Below are 15861 nucleotides of genomic sequence, written 5' to 3'. Positions count from 1 at the left end.
CAGTTTGTCCATGTGTCTTTTCCTCATTAGTCTTGTTAGAAACTTGGTCCCCAAACTTCATTTTGTTGTGCTGGCATTTTTCATCGGACTCAATTGAGGGTATTTTCGACTTTTGTTCTCACCAGTGTAACCCTAAAATGACAGTCTATAAATAGACTGTCATTATTGCTTCACTGTTCACGAAAAAGAGTCAGAGGCGTGTCAGTTTAGTCTCCCAATTATTACAAACACAGAAAATTTTTCTCTCTCTTTATTTTCAGATCAAAACCGAAAATAGGATGAACATTCATATGAATGTTCATATGAATTCATGAACGCTTATTTCCAGTAACTATTTCACACTCCTATTCCAAGCTTGAATCACATACAGGCTTCACATAACACCAATACAAACACTATTGTTCCTCTTTCTATGTTCAGATTCATCAAGTAATAACAACACAATCACAGATCCTGCTCGAATCATACAAACCGAATCAAACACTTGCAAATCGGACTGAAACCGAAAGGATTGGGGTAAAACACAAGGAGGAGAAGAAGAGATCGAAGTTTTCCCTATCTCAAAGAATTAATCTCCAGATCCTAACACGATCCAAAGAGGTAACTTCCCTTTCCTTTTTCGGTTTCATCTCTGTGTTCATAACTTGGTTTTTTTTTTTAAAAAAAAAATTTCGAAACTTTAAGGTTAGATCTAGGCTAAACAACTCAAGATCTGCAAAATCCGACTTCGGATCCAAACTCAGCACAAAAAAGGATTTATGGAACACTAAAAATTTTCGAAAAAAAGTAAAAAAATTAATGCCGGCGGCGGCGCCGCCACCCTAAGGTGGTCGGCCGCCGCGCCGGCGAGATGGTGCTGGTCAGAGAAGATGAAGGTATTTGCAGACCTTCTCTCTCTAACTTATGTTTAGAGAGAGAAATATTGCTAATTTGTGGTGCTTTCTTGTAAATTTTCGTTTATACAGGGCTATCTTTTCTGTGCTCTTGTGTTCATGGATATGGTGCTCACATACACCTTCAGGATCTAGGCTGTTGGATCTGTAATCCAATGGCCAGTGATGATCCTGTTATTGAATCCAATGCTTTCCTTTATTGCAATGCACCATGTGTCTGTCTGTTTGAACCGTCAGATTGTAGATCTGACGGTCCCTGAGTTGTTTGCTCTTAGTGTTCATTTTCATTTGTTTTTAAACCCTTGGATCTTTGATCCAGTGGCTATGATGACTCCTTCTGGAATCAGATTTGGACTCTTTGATTCATCTAATGGTCAAATCAATCCTGCCTGAGCCACCCATAACCCACCCGTTTTATTTGGTTCGACCCGTCCAATGACCGGTCTCCTGAATCAACCCGTTTTTGCTGCTTGGGACCAATTTTGCCTTTGAAAAGCCTTTTGTTTATTTATGTTCATGGCAGTTTCGCTATTATGCTCCTCCATTTTTAATTCTGCACCTCTCCTGTTATTATTTGTTTTGTCTAATCTTCTTATTTTCGTTTCTAATTGTTTTTCTTGCTTTAATATTTTCTTTGATATTTCAATCCTTAGAATGTTTTGTGGTTACTCTTACACATTCATTTTATCTTGCTTGCATCGTAAAAATTATCATCATCTCATGCATGTTTCATCTTTCTTACAATTTATTTTTAGTATCAATGATAGTGTGTATAATTAGGGATATGATGTAATTTATTTTTTCGCATTTTATTTTCTTGTCTTTATATTTCTCTTAGAAAATGCCTAGGATGGGAATGTAATAGCGTAGTAATTGCACACACCGACACTTACACCGACACCATATCACTTTATTTATCGCTTTTACGTCGCTTTATTTTTCACGTCGTTGCGCTATCTTACCGTTAGTCTAGTAAAACTTTTTTTTTTATCTCAAAAATCAAATAAGAAAAAGTCAAATTATTTTCTTAATAAACCTTGGATCCAAATCCAAGAGATTTTTCCTTTATTTTCTTAGTTAAATTCCTAAATGAATCTTAATTAAACTTAGACCAAATTTCTTAAATAAAATGAAACAACCTCACTTCTATTTTATTCTTCAAAATCAAATTAAAATCAACCTAACCCACAAAAAAATATTTTTGAGAGAACTACGGAGGTTTTGATCCCTTTTAAGGGTACGTAGGCAAGGGTTTATTCCTTCCAAATCGATCAAATAAAAATAACAAAAAAAAACTCCTACTTCTTCTCCCTCCATTCTTTTACTTAGACTTTAAGCAATAAATTCTCAAATAAAAATAAAGTTAGAAAGAGGTTCCCATGAAGTACCGTGGACGATGCGGGTGCCTAACACCTTCCCCAATCGTAACCGACCCCCGGATCCAAAAAAGGGTTTTAAATTCATCTTTTCCCTTCCCACGAATAAAGATCGAAAAGTCCAAACGATTGAAGGTTCAAAACCAATTAATGGATTGACACCCGAAAATCATGGTCTACACTCTAGAATGAAGTCTTTACAATCTTTGTTTCCCTTTGTTCATGTAGATTCTAAAGCAACCTGTGATGTGTATCATTTCGCAAAACACAGAAAGTTGCCTTTTCCTGAAAGTTGTAATAAAGCTGAAAAGCCTTTTGAATTGATACATTTTGACATTTGGGGCCATATTTCCATTTCCTCTATTCATAATCATTCATATTTTTTGACTTTTGTTGATGATTTTAGTAGATATACTTGGATCACTTTGATGAAATCAAAGAGTGAAACCAGACAACATGTTATTGATTTTATCACTTTAATTGAAAACCAACATGATTGCCATGTGAAAATTGCTAGAAGTGGTAATGGCCCTGAATTTAATATCCCTCAATTTTATGCATCTAAAGGCATTTTGCATCAAACTAGCTGTGTTGAAACACCTCAACAAAATGCAAGGGTGGAAAGAAAACATCAACACATTTTAAACATCACCAGAGCATTGCTTTTTCAACCACATTTACCCAAAAGTTTTTGGTCATATGTTGCTGTTCATGTTGTTTTCATCATGAACAGAGTCCCAATCCTATTTTGAACAATCAAACATCTTATTTCTTATTACATAATATAACTCCTGATTTGCATCATTTATAAGTTTTTGGCTCTTTGGCTTATGCATCAACTCTTCAGGCTAACATAATTAAACTTGCTTCTAGAGCAAGAAAGTGTGTCTTTCTTGGATACAAGAGTGGTATGAAGAGGTCATCCTTCTTGACATTCATTCTAAACAAATATTTGTCTCTAGAAATGTGACTCATCATGAGTGCATTTTTCCTTACAAACAAAATTCTTCCAATGTTTCATGGGATTATCATACTCATATAGCACAAGATTATGAAACCAGTTATGTCCCAGCTTTCTCCCCACCTACTGAAATTGTGTCAGACACTCCTGATCTGCCTATTCCAACTTCCACAGATGATCAAATCCCCTCCAACCTTAACAGTGTCCCTCCTCCTCCTCCATTACCTGATGTCCATAAATCCACTAGAGTTAGATCTGCTCCCAGTTATCTGAAAGATTACATACTTCTAATTCATCATCAAAAGCAATGAACTCAGGTATTTCTTATCCCATCACTCATTTTCACACTTTTGATCATCTCCCCATCCCATAAATTGTTTTCTATTTCCATCACACAAAGTATCAAGCCTAAGACCTACAAAGAAGCATGTCACTCTAAGCACTGGTTGGCAGCTATGGATAATGAATTGAAGGCCTTAACTGATAATGGTACCTGGTCCGTTGTGGATTTACCACCCAATGTAAAGCCAATTGGCAGCAAATGGGTGTATAAAGTGAAACATATGGCAGATGGCTCGATTGAAAGGTACAAAGCCAGACTGGTAGCTAAAGGCTACAACCAGATTTAGGGCTTGGATTTTTTTGAGACTTTTTTTCCTGTTGCCAAACTCACCACAATTATAACTCTTCTAGCTATTGCTTCCCTCAATCACTGGCATTTGCATCAGTTAGATGTAAACAATGCATTTCGTCATGGAGATTCGCAGGAAGATGTTTGCATGCATATACCAGAAGGAGTTTCCAGTTTGCCTCGCAAAGTCTGCAAATTACAGAAGAGTCTCTATGGCTTGAAACAAGCTAGTAGAAAATGGTATGAGAAGTTAACTGCATTGTTACTTCATGAAGGATATTGCTAGTCCTCTTCTGATTACTCTTTATTCACTTTTCAACATAACAATGATTTCACAACAATTTTAGTTTATGTTGATGACATTATCTTAGTTGGTACTTCTCTCACTGAATTTCAAAGAATCAAGTCTATTCTTGATGCTCAGTTCAAGATTAAAGACTTAGGGATTCTCAAATACTTCTTAGGATTGGAAGTTGCTCATTCTAAGAAAGGCATTTCCATTTCCCAAAGAAAGTATTGTTTGGATCTACTTGCATCTTCTCGCCTCTTGGGTTCTAAGCCTGCATCCGCACCTTTGGATACATCATTCAAATTGCATCAAGACACAGGTCAACCCTTTGAAGATGTGTCTTGCTACAGGAGGCTGATTTTCAGATTGTTGTATCTAAACACCACAAGACCAGATATTTCTTTGGTACTGTCTCCTTTTCTCCACATTTATACTTGACACATGTCTTGTACTCTCCAATTTTTAAACTCAATCTTATTTCAGTTTCCAAAATGTGTGAATCACTCTCTTGCTTTATGAATTTTTCTTCTAATTGTTGTACTATTTAGGACTTGAATACCAAGAGGATGATTGGTTTGGGTGAAAAGACAAATGGTTTATACAAGCTGGTGGTGAATGCTCCTGCTTCTAGTACCCCATTCTCCTCCTAATAACTTTTCCCCCACCCTTTGTAATGTTTCTGTTTCAAATAAAGATACTTTCACTGTAATTCCTTCTTCAGTCATTTGGCATTTTAGATTTGGACATCTCTCTAATCAGAGATTGTCTCAGTTGAACAAATTGTATCCCTCTATATATTACTTGTGATAATAAAGCCACTTGTGATATATACCATTTTGCCAGACATAAAAAGTTGTCTTTTGTTCCTAGTCACTCTAAAGCTTCTTCTAAATTTGAACTTTTACATTTGGATATTTAGGGTCCTCTTGCTATCTCTTCTGTGCATAATCACAGATATTTTTTAACCGTGGTAGATGATTTTTGTAGATTTGAATGGACCATTTTGCTAAAATCAAAATCTGAAGTTTCTCAATATGTTCAAAACTTCATTACTACCATTGAAACACAACACCATATTACTCCTAAAACTGTTAGATCAGATAATGGTCATGAGTTCCTCATTCCTAAATTTTATGCTTCTAAAGGGATCACACATCAAAGATCATGTGTTGAAACTCCTCAACAAAATGGTAGGGTAGAAAGAAAACACCAACACAACTTGAATGTTGCTAGAGCCTTATTATTTCAATCCAAACTTCCCAAACATTTTTGGTCTAATGCTGTTAATCATGCTACTTTTTTGACCCCTATTAAGTTTTATATGATTCTCTACCTGATATCAACACTTTTAAAGTTTTTGGTTCCCTTTGTTATTGATAAATGCCAAGAAGTGTTAATTTCATGTTGTATTTTATGCACTTTTTGTTACTTGTTTTGCAAGTTATTAAAGGAAAAGCCGAGAAATAAGTGTGAAATGCCTTATTACGTTTTATATATCTTACTCTATCCTTTTATGCAGGAATTTACCCCAAGACACTGATCAAAGACCAAAAATCATGAAAAAGTGCAATTGGGCAGAAGCTGATCCAGGAGGCAGTGTGTGCTCGCACTCAACTCGCAATTGCGAGTAGCAGTTGCGAGTAACTCGCAGTTGCGAGTAACTCGCAGTAGCGAGTTCCTTAGCTCGCAGTTGCAAGTTAGGGCGGTTTGACCTCCTCATTTATGACGTGGCAGCAGCTCATTGGTCCAGAGAAGCAACTCGCAATTGCGAGTGATGTAGCTCGTAGCTGCGAGTTCAGGCAGAGCAGAAGTCTTTAAATAGCCCACTTGCTATTCCTTGTAAAGAGATCTTTGGAAATATCTTAGATATTAGTTTTCTCTGAGTTTTTCTTAGCTTTTCATTGTAATTTCATAGAGAGAAATAGGGTAGATCATATAAAGTGAGAGTGATTTTGGAAGTTGGATTCTTATTCCTTTGTTGAGACATCACAAGGGTAATGAATCTTTCCTTTTCAATCCATCCTTGCAAGGCTTCCATGATGATGTGTAGCTAAATACCCTTTGTTGGGATGAGAGGTACTTGATCCTTGCTAACATGTAATCTTTTGATCTTGCAATATATGGTTCTAGCAATTTATATTCAATAATTGTTGTTATTCTTGTTGTTAATACTTTCCAAGACATTCAAGATGATTTGGACACGAACTCTTGAATCTAGAGCTAGAGTAGCAATATATCTTAGTTTAACTTACTTGACATCTTTGTTAATCTTTAATAATCACCTTAATCAAGAGTTTAATGCTTTCGGACATTTAGTCAGGCTGGACACGGTCGATTAAGTGATCCGATCGTCTTTGTGACCGTTTAAGGGATTTGGACACGAATGTTTAAACGATACCTTAGAGTTATTTATATCGCTTTGGACACGAAGGATAATGTAGAATTGATTGTGATAATATTGGTTATAAAGCTAGAATTCGTATGGATCATTAGGTTATGTGTGACGCTTGGTTAAGGAACTCTACTCCTAACAAGTTTCAATCCTTATTTATCTCAACTTTACTTTTCGCAATTTAGTTTAGCTAGTTACAATTCAAACAAACAAGTACTCTTAATACTTGGAATGATAATTAATGTTGAAATGTCCTTGATAGCGCACTATTCCCTGTGGAGACGATACACAAATACTTATCTTGTTTGATGCAAAACTACTTCATCAAAATGGCGCCGCTGCCGGGGAAGGTCATAACTCGCAATGGCGAGTAAAACAGCTCGCAGCTGCGAGCACTTTGGTCTTTGACCAAGTTGACCACCAAAACACTCGCATCTGCGAGTAAAGCAGCTCGCAACTGCGAGCAGAGTGGATTTTGACCATGTTGACTGCCAATTCACTCGCAACTGCGAGTAGAGCTGCTCTCATCTGCAAGTAGCAGCAGTTTTGGGCAGTTACGAAAACCAAAGCCACTAACTCCCTCATTAACTCACATTAACCACCCAATATCATTCCATTTTCGTTTTCATTTCTCTTTCATCCAATTCTTCCCAAAGTTGGTGGCTAGCCGCACAAACACAAACCCTACATTTCAAGAATTTCAACACAATTCAATCCAAGTCAAGATTAATTGCATTTTCATTTCTGCACTTAGATTGCTATTTAATCAGGTTTGTGTTATGATCCCTTGCTTTCAATTTCCTTTTCGGCGCATGTATGAAACCCTAGGGTAGAAGATTTTCTGTTGATTCTAATTTTGTAAAATAATGCCCACTTATTTGAGATGAGTTAAAATCATGCACATATTCGTATTCCTTTCAAATTGAATCCACAGATTTTTTTTGGTTAACCCTTTTGTAAAATTTTTAATAAAATTTGGGTTGTTTGTGGATCAATTCGAATTTCAAGCATAATCCATGATTTAGCTCATCTCTCTATCAATTCAAGGGTCGAAAATGCTTTGTTTAGGGTTAGAACACCATGACACTGAGAAAATTTTGAAAAAGATTGAGTTCTGCAATTTCTGGGCAACTCGCAACTGCGAGTTTCATCATAACTCGCAACTGCGAGTGCAACTGCTCGCAACTGTGAGTTGTAGCAGAACTTGCTGCACTTTCTGGAAACCAAACTGTTTGAACCTACATTTGTTTTATATTGTTCCATACGGGTTTTAATTGTATATTCTATTGTGTATGGTATTTTCCTGGTTGTTTTGCAGGTATGGCACCAAAGAGAGTTAACGCGGGTAAACGTAAGCAAGGCGAAACATCCGCAACCCAACCCACACCAAGTAACCAATCCTTTGATAGGGAGAGATTTAGGTCCAGATACCACCAGAATAGGTACAATGCATTGCTCAAACAGTCCTTGTGGACTGAGAGGGTATTTCAAATCAAACCGGACGGACCATATGGCAACTTTCACAAACTTTTTCTTGAGCAAGGGTGGACCAGACTTCTCAACCCAATAACCAAAATCAACCAAGAATTGGTGCGAGAATTCTATGTCAATGCCCTTCCAGAGAAACCCCCAAACCGACCCATTCACTTTTGAAACCTTTGTGAGAGGTCGGAAAATCAAGTTTGATCGGGATGCTATAAACACATATTTAGGAAACCCTTTTGATCTAGATGTTGAGGCTGAAGATGGGATTGATGATTTTCATAAGAAGCAAAACCTAGGTCACTTTCTCCTTGATGAGCACCACGATGAGAATAAAAAGTTCATAATGTTAGAGGGGGAAAGTTATGACCAAAGTGATACGGGGAGAGAGCATATTGCCCAATATAAACTCATGAAACCACCGGCCAAACTTATCTTTCGGTTCATCCTCCACAATGTCAAACCTAATAGCCATATGGCTGATTGTACTATTGATGTATGTCCCCTAATTTATTACATACTCAAGGGCATTAAGGTGGACATTGCCCGAACTATTGCTTGGGAACTAAAGTTGGTTGTGCTTCAAGGCCATGGTGAGCCGAAAACCTGTCTCTCCTTTCCTGGTTTAATCATGGGTTTTATCAAAGACACCCACATGCGGATGCCCACTGATTATCATGAAGAAATCAAAAACCCCATCAGTGATACTTTCATCACCCGTTACATCATGGGTGAATCTAAGAAGGATAAGGGTAAGCAAGCTTCATCTTCTAGGGCACCTCCCTCACACTCCGAGCAACCCACAACTGATTTTGACTTTGCTAGTTACGCTCAGTCGCAACATCAGAGCAACATGCACACTTGGAAGATGCTGGAAGCCACCAACCGTGCAAATATGTACTTCCAGCAGTCACAGTATCTGATGCAGCAGCAGTCTGGGTATCCTCAGGAGATTATGGATCAGTTTATGACCCCTCCTGCTTTTCAGAGTTATGTGAATTAGCCTGAGGGCATGCCAGGTCCCTATGGAGGGGGTAGTTTCTTTGCAGGTCAGGAGGATGTAAACATGGAGGAGGATGTTGGTGATGATGATGATCGAGATGATCCAGATAGAGTTCTGAGTGCTACATCAACTCATGATGGCTTGGATGATGATATGCAGTCTTGAGGAGGAAGAAAAAAGATTGAAAGCCCGTCCTTTTGGAGTGATATTTTATCAAGCTTTCAATCAATTCTTGCTGTCTTCCGTATTTTTATTTGCTTTCTCTTTTGCTACTTTGTGAACAATATTTTGTTTCGGTTGTTGTTTCATTTTAGCACATGGACTCGTATTTTGTTACTTATTCAGTACTTTGTTTAATCATTTTGGATATTGTTGTATGGTAACTTTTGTTTCGTTTTAATTAGTATTGTGATGTTCGTATTTATATTAGTATTGTTTGATTTTATTTTGTAGTAAAATAATGTGTTAGCATTTTTCAAGTACTTCATTTGGTTTTAATTTAAAAATTGTGCAAGTTTCTTGCGTATCACTCTTGCTTAATTTCAAATCTCAGATGATTGATAATGATTCATAGTTGTGATTAAAGCGCAAAGCCAAGGTGCAAGTTTCCGGTTTTTCTAAGTTTTTACTCGAATATGGAACGAGTACTTTGTACAAATTTCATTCCATTTAGTTCTTCACAATAATATATTTATTTTTGAACCACTTAGTTCTAGCTAAAAGTGAGGAAACCTCAAGTGTTTGTACATATGCAAGGAGACCGGTATTCATTGTTTAACTCAATTGTGTTATTTTAAATCCAATAATTGTTTTAAATTGTGTGAAGGCATGGAAGTGATCAAGGCACATTTTTGTTAATGAGAGAAACATACTTGACCACAAATAGCCTACCTTGTGAGAAGAGCGAGTACTTGCTAACCCACTTGAGCCAAATAAATCGGAGTCATCAATTATGAACTGTCAATTCATAAGCACAATGCTTGATGAAGTTGCCTTTGAATTTTTCAAAATTCAGTTCATTTTTGAAGCACTTTAGGACTCTGATATGTTTTTAATTGTTGAACCCTAAAATTTCATTGTTTATTTGTCCCTTTTGCCTTAGAGTGGAGGAACATTCAAATAGGGTATTTTGATTCAAGTTGGGGAGAGAAGGTAGATGTAAATCTTATGTCAAGTACTATGGTGTAATTTTATCTTTGATTAAGACAACATGTTGTTGTAAATACAAAAAGAAAAAGAAAAGAAAACAATGTGTACATGAAAAGAAAAAGAGAAAAGAAAAAGAAAGAAAAATCCAAAAATAGAATAAGTTGTCAAGATCAAAGTGCTTCATGTTTAAGCACCAAGGGTTTGTAATGATTGGTAGGAAAGATTGTGGATTTTAATGGTTGATACAAGGAATGTTCCTCTTTGATAGGCTTTTTGATTTCAATTGCCCCACATATGACATTTCTTTTGTAGTCAAGCCAAGTTATAACCCTCAAAGACCTTTTGATCCATGTTTTTATGCCTTTTGAAATGATATTTGGATGGACACATAACTTGATTGGAATGTTAACTTGATTGCCGGATGTGTGTTCATCACCCTCATTCATTTGATTTCAATTGTTTATCTACTTTCAAAGAAGTGTGTTAGGTGTGGTTCGTAAGTAAATATATTATTGTTTTGAAATATTTAACATGAACTTTGTACTTAGGACTCATCTCATGTTGGTAGTAGAATTTTAGATTAGTTGGAAACTTAGACTTGCCCGCGCATTCACCTTTAAATCATTCGTCTGAAAAAGTTTTCAAAGCCTTTTGTACTTGTGTCTTGTCATTTACTTGTTTGATTTTCAATCTTCTGTTTGAGGACAAACAAAGAGTTAAGTTGGGGAGAGTTTGATAAATGCCAAGAAGTGTTAATTTCATGTTGTATTTTGTGCACTTTTTGTTACTTATTTTGCAAGTTATTAAAGGAAAAGCCGAGAAATAAGTGTGAAATGCCTTATTACGCTTTATATATCTTACTCTATCCTTTTATGCAGGAATTTACCCCAAGACACTGATCAAAGACCAAAAATCATGAAAAAGTGCAATTGGGCAGAAGCTGATCCAGGAGGCAGTGTGTGCTCGCACTCAACTCGCAATTGCGAGTAGCAGTTGCGAGTAACTCGCAGTTGCGAGTTCCTTAGCTCGCAGTTGCGAGTTAGGGCGGTTTGACCTCCTCATTTATGACATGGCAGCAGCTCATTGGTCCAGAGAAGCAACTCACAATTGCGAGTGATGTAGCTCGCAGCTGCGAGTTCAGGCAGAGCAGAAGTCTTTAAATAGCCCACTTGCTATTCCTTCTAAAGAGATCTTAGGAAATATCTTAGATATTAGTTTTCTCTGAGTTTTTCTTAGCTTTTCATTGTAATTTCATAGAGAGAAATAGGGTAGATCATATAGAGTGAGAGTGATTTTGGAAGTTGGATTCTTATTCCTTTTTTGAGACATCGCAAGGGTAATGAATCTTTCCTTTTCAATCCATCCTTGCAAGGCTTCCATGATGATGTGTAGCTAAATACCCTTTGTTGGGATGAGAGGTACTTGATCCTTGCTAACATGTAATCTTTTGATCTTGCAATATATTGTTCTAGCAATTTATATTCAATAATTGTTGTTATTCTTGTTGTTAATACTTTCCAAGAGATTCAAGATGATTTGGACACGAACTCTTGAATCTAGAGCTAGAGTAGCAATATATCTTAGGTTAACTTACTTGACATCCTTGTTGATCTTTGATAATCACCTTAATCAAGAGTTTAATGCTTTCGGACATTTAGTCAGGCTGGACACATTCGATTAAGTGATCAGATCGTCTTTGTGATCGTTTAAGGGATTTGGACACGAATGTTTAAACGATACCTTAGAGTTATTTATATCGCTTTGGCACGAAGGATAGTGTAGAATTGATTGTGATAATATTGGTTATAAAGGTAGAATTCGTATGGATCATTAGGTTATGTGTGACGCTTGGTTAAGGAAATCTACTCCTAACAAGTTTCAATCCTTATTTATCTCAACTTTACTTTTCGCAATTTAGTTTAGCTAGTTACAATTCAAACAAACAAGTACTCTTAATACTTGGAATGATAATTAATGTTGAAATGTCCTTGATAGCGCACTATTCTCTGTGGAGACGATACACAAATACTTATCTTGTTTGATGCAAAACTACTTCATCAGTTATGCCTCCACCCTTCAAGCTCATAGATCAAAACTTAATTCTAGAGCAAGAAAATGTGTTTTCTTGGGTATAAGGGTTTTGTTCTTTATGATTTGCATTCCAAAGAAATTTTCATTTCTAGGCATGTTACTTTCCATGATCATATTTTACCATACATAAACTCTAAAGTCACTCATTGGGAGTATTTTCCATCCAAACCTTCACCCATTTCTCACAATAAACCTGACACTTCATCCGATATACATCCTTCTTCCTTTGATGCTGTTTCACCTGACACATCATCTCCAACCCTTCCTCCTCCTCCACCTGAATTGCCTTATATTATTAGATCTCCCAGAACCAGGCATCCACCATCACACCTTAAGGATTTTGTCTGTCATGCCTCCAATCAATCATCTTCTTCTCATCCCTCTACTGATTTTACCAGTTACCCTATTACTGATTCTCTTTCATATAATAAATTGTCTAACCAACATCTTTATTTTGTTTTGTCTCTTCAAACACACACTGAGCCAAAGTCATATGCTGAAGCTAGTAACTTTGATTGCTGGAAGAAAGCCATGGAGACTGAACTTACTGCTCTTGTACAAACTGGAACTTGGAAGATTGTTGATTTACCTCCCAACATCAAACCAATTGGATGCAGATGGGTTTATAAGATTAAGCATCATGCAGATGGCTCCATTGAAAGATTCAAAGCACGTTTAGTTGCAAAGGGTTTCAACCAAATTGAAAGATTATATTATTTTGATACCTTCTCCCCTGTTGCTAAACTTACCACAGTGAGACTTGTTATTGCTTTAGCATTAATTCATCATTGGTTCATACACCAGCTTGATGTTAATAATACTTTCCTACATGGTGAGTTGCAAGAAGATGTGTACATGCAATTACCACCTGGTCTCAATGTGTCTAAACCCAATCAAGTCTGCAAACTGGTTAAATCCCTCTATGGATTGAAGCAAGCTTCTAGAAAATGGTATGAGAAGTTAACATCCTTATTACTGGCTCAAGGCTACAAACATGCTAGCTCAAATCACTCTCTCTTCACAAAGACTTCTGCTACTACATTCACTATTCTTCTGGTGTATGTAGATGACATCATCATAGCAGGAAACTCTTTGTCTGAGTTCCAAACAATCAAATCCACTCTTCATGCTGCTTTTAAAGTCAAGGATTTAGGTCAGCTTAAGTATTTTTTAGGATTGGAAGTTGCTCATTCTCAGCAAGGTATCTCACTTTGTCAGAGAAAATACTGTTTGCATCTGCTTGCTGATTCAGGCCTCACTCACTCCAAACCTGTATCCACTCCTTCTGATACTTCCATCAAACTTCATCATGATTCCAGTCCTCTTTACACTGATGTCTCTGCTTATAGAAGATTGGTTGGTAGGTTCTTGTTGTAACACCCCGTTTTCCCAACTTAAAAATTTCTTAACAAAATCAGAGTATTTCATCGTAAACGGAATGTCACATTTCATAAAAATCATAAATGGATTAAACCAATATTTATCCTTCAAAATTCAATCACAAATTACTTAATATTTCACACCTTAGCCTCATTGATTAGAATCACTAATTCATCATAAGACAATCATAATTATCATCACATATCATCACAATCATATTTCGTCACTAGATACTTCGTTTAAACATCACAGCTTAACAACTTGACTCGACAATGCATCTAAACTCGACTATGTAACTCTTATCATCTTATATCATCTTGACAATGCAAATGCATGTGGTACTATTCTAGGGCGTAAGCCCTCGTCGCTCATGAGCATAAATATACTCCTAGGGCATGAGCCCTCATCGCTATTGAGCAAAGGGCATGAGCCCTCATCTTTAAATGAGTATGCATGGACTCAATCTCTTACATCTTAGAAACATCATGAACATCTTATATGTCTCCAATAACTTGGACAATATCTTAGATCGACTCATGCAGCTTAATTCAATAATAAACAGCAACATGGTAGCACAGAAACAACATCATAATATATCAATATCAAATGATAAACAACAACATCTTAAACATCGCATATAATTCACATATTGATTATATAGCATTATCACATTACCATTAACATAAAATCATCTTAACTCTCGCTCTCTGGACAACTTATAATCTTATGAACAACTTCCATTCTTACCCCAAGGGTCGACTCCTAACACTTCGTGCAACAAGAATCTTAAACCCTAATAAGGTTGTTTGATTTTAAGTTACTCGCGAGCGAGTTGGTTTGTTCGCAATGGCGAATCATACATGCTCTCTGGTCCTCCTCTAAACACTTGCTTGCTGTGGCGAGCGACTTGCTCGAGGTTGCGAGTTGCTTTGCTCGCGAGGCGAGCTCACTTGCTCGCGAGGGCGAGTAGAACCCAGCTCCTGGACCCCTATTTTCCACTTACTCGCGGTGGCAAGCGATCTTGCTCGTGAGGCGAGCGATGAACTTCATCACTCGCGAGGCGAGCTACGCTGCTCGCTGCGGTGAGCAATGAATATCAGCTCGGACAGATTTCATAAATTCTCAATTTTTCACCTGAACTCATAGTTATGACCTCAAAACTACTTCCAATAATCATCCTATGGATTATCTACGGTCTGTACATGATTCTTACATCGATTCAACGGTTTTCCATCATTTGATCATCAATTCTCACTCTAACCTTAATTCTCATAATCCCTCAAACTCATCCTAAAACATGTTAGATGCAATCTAATGATCCACAGACTTAATATTAGTGAAAGATAGTCTCACCCTTACCTCATTATGCAGAAATCGCAGCCCCTAAAGGTCTTCTCTTCTTCTCTTGTTCTCCTCTTCTCCAAAAGTCGTTTTAACGTAAAAACGTTTTCTAACCTAGACTTCCTTATTTATAACCCTTCTTCTATTCTTTCCTATTTCTTCTTAAACCACTAAACTCTCTAAATTTATAAAACAGCTCCTCATCTCAATAATTATTTTATTTTCAAATATTATTTTATTTAATAATAAAATAAGTCACAACTCATCACAACTTCTCAATATCATATAAATCATATATATCACGTAAATCTCATATAAATCATATAATTCACATAAAATCGTATAATTCACATAAGTCATATAAATCACATATAAATCACTTTAATCATATAAATATGATCTAAAACTCATTAAAATAATTAAACAATTAAAATGGGCGTTACACTTCTATCTTAACACAACAAGACCTGATATTACATTTGTTACTCAACAGTTGAGCCAGTTCCTCACTAAACCCACTCAGGTTTGTCATTCTGCTGCTATGAGAGTGCTCAAGTTGCTCAAGTATCTCAACTCATGTCCAGGAAAAGGTTTATTCTTTCCTAGGGATTCAGCTCTTCAACTTTTTGGCTTCTCTGATGCTGACTGTTTAGATTCCAAGAGATCCATTTCTGGCCAGTGCTTCTTCCGTGGTAAATCACTGATTTCTTGGCGCACCAAGAAGCAATTGACTGTATCCAAGTCCTCCTCAGAAGCTGAATATAGGGCACTTGCAGCTGCTGCCTGTGAACTCCAGTGGCTGCTTTATCTGCTTCAGGATTTGCAAGTTAAAACCACTAAACTGCCTATGCTCTATTGTGACAATCACAGTGC

This window comes from Medicago sativa, chromosome 7 (genome assembly GCF_051527215.1).
Source record: "Medicago sativa cultivar Bolivia chromosome 7, Bolivia_mono, whole genome shotgun sequence".
In the NCBI taxonomy this organism is placed as follows: domain Eukaryota; kingdom Viridiplantae; phylum Streptophyta; class Magnoliopsida; order Fabales; family Fabaceae; genus Medicago; species Medicago sativa.
This window is presented reverse-complemented; position numbering follows the sequence as displayed.